This window comes from Phytophthora infestans, genomic scaffold (assembly GCF_000142945.1).
Source record: "Phytophthora infestans T30-4 supercont1.198 genomic scaffold, whole genome shotgun sequence".
In the NCBI taxonomy this organism is placed as follows: Eukaryota; Oomycota; class Peronosporomycetes; order Peronosporales; family Peronosporaceae; genus Phytophthora; species Phytophthora infestans.
This window is the reverse complement of record NW_003303561.1, coordinates 106,840-111,287: the sequence shown is the minus strand read 5'-3', so window position 1 is coordinate 111,287 and position 4,448 is coordinate 106,840.

The following is a 4,448-nucleotide window of genomic DNA, read 5'->3' as shown; positions in this document are numbered from 1 at the left end:
CACCTGGACAATCGACTCTGGCTGTACTCGACACGTCACCCATGAGTCTCAGTGGCTTACCGACATCACCTCCAGTGGTGGATCCATTACGGTTGGTGGTAATAACCAAATCCCCATCGAAGGCATTGGACGGGTCGATCTGGAAGTCACTGACTCCAAGGGCACTATGCAGAAGCTTATCCTTCATGGCGACCTGTATGCTCCCCAGCTCCAATTCAGTTTGCTTTCAATTCCAGCAGCTGTGAAGCACGACTTTCGCCTCAACTTTGACCGCAAACAGTGCTCTATGCAAACTGACCAGCGCTTCAAGATCAAAGCGCTCATGGCCACCAACACGTCTGTATCAGTTCCAAGCCAAACCAGCGGCACCTCCAGCGGCTCTTATTGCCTCAGGAGTCAGGCCATACATGGACTCGATGGATCTATACCTCTAGGTCCAAAGACAGATTTCTTTTGTGTTGCCTGCACGTTAGCGAAGTCACACCGCTCCCCAATTTACTCTAATAGAGTTGTTAAACGTGCTACATCACCTTTGTCAAAAGTCCATTCAGATATCTGTGGTCCACTACCTGTGCCTAGCCTTACTGGTTGTCGCTACTTCTTGATCTTCATCGATGACTTTTCTCGATTCATGTTCACTTATGCAATTAAGAACCGTAGCGAGTTGTATGGCTGTTACGAAGACTTCAGGAAGAAAGCCCTGAATATTTTCAGACAAGATATATCTGTCATAGAGTACGCGTTCAGTGTTGAAGACAATGCAAACCAGGGTAACTTTGAGATTCAGCGGCTTCAAGCAGACAACGCTTAAGAGTACGAGAAGCTTGGCCGCATCATATTTAAAAATTATGGAACTCACGCCCAGTTTACCAATGCATACACACCTCAGCAAAACGGAGTTGCAGAACGCCGCATGCGTACCATTATGGAGCGTGTCCGAGCCCTTCTACTTGACGGCAAGCTACCGAAGCAGTTATGGGCCGAGTGTGTCTGTCATGTGACCACTCTCATCAATATGACTCCTAGCTCCAAGACGGATGGACGAACCCCGTATGAGCTTTGGCACAACCGTATTCCATCCATGCAGTACATCAAAGTATTCGGATGCAGCGGATATGTCCACATCACGGAGCAATACCGAGACAAACTCGACGCTAGAGCCCGTTTGTGTATGTATCTTGGTGAGAAAGGCTACCGTCTGATGGACATCAATACTCATGCAATTATCTGGAGTCGTGATGTAGTCTTTAAAGAGGACGAATTCCCTCTCCCACAGGCCTGACGTCTACTCCAGAGCCCACACAGTCCACGAATCGGCAGAAATCTACCGCTACACTTGCACCTGTACCTCTGCCACCTGCAACTGCTACTACAGTAGCACCGTATCCTGAACATGTGTCAGAACCAGTGATCACACCGTCACCCACATCAGGCCCTGCAATGACAACAGCGCCAGGCACAGTGAACCAGCGTGTACTGCCCTTCACTGAGGGAGGCTGTTGATCGAACAGCCATACATAATCTTTTCGAACAGAGACGGACTCTGATCTCGCATCATTGATCTAAGGACCCGCCTCTTGCGAAGACCTAGTTAATTTGGAGGAGAACAAGGAAGTAACCTCACATTTGGGGGGAGAAACTTCCGCAACGCGGAGCCAACTTCAACTTTTTCTTTACACATTACAAAATATGCGATTGGGTATGTGTCTCAGCCCACTACGTGTCGGAGAGCAATGAAGTCTTCCCACGCTAACCAGTGGCGTAAAGCAGCTAAATCGGAAAACTAGTCCCTCATAGACAATCACACTTGGGTGTTGGTATCCCCTCCTAAAGGAAGAAAGATTTTCAGTAGCCGATGGATCTTTGTAGTAAAGTATACCGGCACTGGCAAGATCGACCGCTTTAAAGCGCGTCTTGTGATCAAAGGATTCCTTCAGGAATATGGCATCGACTACAACGAGATATTCTCTCCTGTCATCAGGATGGAGGTACTTAGACTACTTCTTACTATTGCAGCTCTTTTCGACTTTGAAGTCCATCAAATGAATGTTAAGATACTTGGAAGAGGAGATCTACATGGCTCAACCGGAAGGTTTCAAAATCCCGGGCAAGGAGCACCTAGTGTGTAAACTTCTTAAGAGATTATATGGGCTTAAACAAGCGCCTCGTGTATGGTACCAAACCTTGTCTGCCTTCCTAGAGAATCTCGGGTTCCTGAAACTCATTAAAGATCGATGCGTATTTCGACGCACAGTTGCTGACATCACCTGTCACATTGCAGTGTACGTCGACGACTTACTGATCATTGCGCCTACACCAGCACTCGTCAGTGAGCTGAAATCAGCCTTGAAAAAGCGTTTCTCCATGTCATATTTAGGGGAGGTGAAGTACTTACTCGGCTGGTCAATTCAACGTGACCGTAAAAACCGAACGATGTTTATCCACCAGCACAAGTACGCTACGAAGGTCATTGACCGCTTCAGCGACTACATTCCGTACCCTATTGCAACACCGGCAGAACGGAACGCTAAACTTTCCGTAAGCAGCCAGCCCGGCAGTGAGCAAGAGAAAGATGCGATGAAATCAATTCCGTATCGACAAGCTGTAGGTAGTGTCATGTATTTAATGGTAGGCACTCGACCCAATTTGGCATTCTACATGCGAGAGGTCAGCCAATTTCTAGCGAATCCAGGTATGGATCACTGGAAAGCAGTCATTTGTGGTCTAAAGTACCTATCTGGAACGAAAGAATACGGTCTTCTTCTGGGAGGCTCGACCGATATTACATCGGAAAACCTTGCCGATCAACTAATTGCCTACAGTGACTCTGACTACGCCAACTGCCCCGACTCGAGACGCTCCATTGGAGGATACGTGACAATGCTAGCTAGCGGTCCTATCTCATGGCTTTCGCGTAAGCATCATACTGTAGTTCTCTCTATAACAGAGGCATAATATATCGCCCTGTGTCACTGCATGCAAGAGATGATATTCCTCAAACTTCTCCTCAACGAACTTGGCTTTGCTACAACGCAGGCTAACACAATATACGAGGATAATCAGAGCTGCATCAAAATCTGCTACAACCCCGAACTTCACGGACGATCAATTTATATACACGTACGATACTGTCTCGTGCAAGAAAAAGTAGAGCGGCATGAATTCAACGTCACCTACTGCAATACGAAAGAGATGATAGCTGACATCTTCACTAAAGCTTTAGATAAGCACCAGTTTAGAGAACTAAGGGCCAAGCTCAGGATGAAATGTCTGAAAGCAGGATCCGGCCACTCAGTTTAGAAATACCCTGATAATACAAGCGCATGAAGCGTGTCTATATTCTGCGTTCTTTTTAGAATTTTTTCCCACTGGGGTTATTTCTTTTTTGCTCGCACAAGGTTTTCCCTCGTTGAGGTTTCCCTGGTCAAGTACCGAATTATCTAGACACATGATTTTATCAATAATAATCCATGCTTAACAACAAATTTGTTAGAGATACGCCAGTACATCTCAGTCGCTTTCACTTTCAGCATTTGTGTCACTGGACACGTAGTCGGTGTCATAATGTGTAGATTTTGTGGTTTCTGTGTGACAAATGACATCATCACTAAATACCCCAGCTTAGTGACTTCTTCGATGGAGTGGTGGCCACGTGTGCTCGAGAAGCCCCTTCCCCCCTTCTCCAGCGTGGCGATGAGAACTGGCGCAAGCTGCAGTGCTGTCCGCGTCGCCCGCTCCTTCTTCTCCCTCATAAGAAGCGCTCTTTGCAGATCGGAAGGGCTCTGTGCCCACCGAAATAGCCTCTACCGATGCAAGGGAGCCTGCTTCGTAGCAGCGGCAAGTAGAGACGACATGTTGGGCTCCATCCTTGAGCTCCTACCAGGCGTGTCACTTAGCGTCCTCCTTCCCTAGCAGAAACTGCAGGGCAAAGTCAGATCGGCTAGCCTAAGCGACTTCCTGGCGGCGTTTCAAGGACTGAGGAAAAGTCCTTTAAGGAAAGTTTTACCTCTGTTATAACATAGAATTGTCAGTTTGATAAAATATGTTCAGAGGCAGGGAGGCTGTTGAAGTAGCCTCTAAACAGTTTGATTACCTTGACCTAGTCACTCCAAAATATTATAATGAGATTTAGGAGGTCCTGTTTAAGTCGGTATGACTGGCTTAAACTATACAGACACTAATGGCTGGTGTACAGCTATTGGTGGCTTCCTAATACTAATAAAGTACTCACTTCGTCTTTTGACGCCTACAAGTAGCGTCTTCTTCCTCTCCCTACTTCTTCTCGACCTGTCATACGAGCTATAGTACCAGCCTTTTGAGGTCCGATTGGCCAAAGTTTGAAATAGGCACAATCACCCGAACTTTGTCGACAAACACCACAAGATGCGAGCCAGCACCTGTGCAGGCGACAGCCTATCAGAGTACCGTACATGTCAGTGTAATGAGCC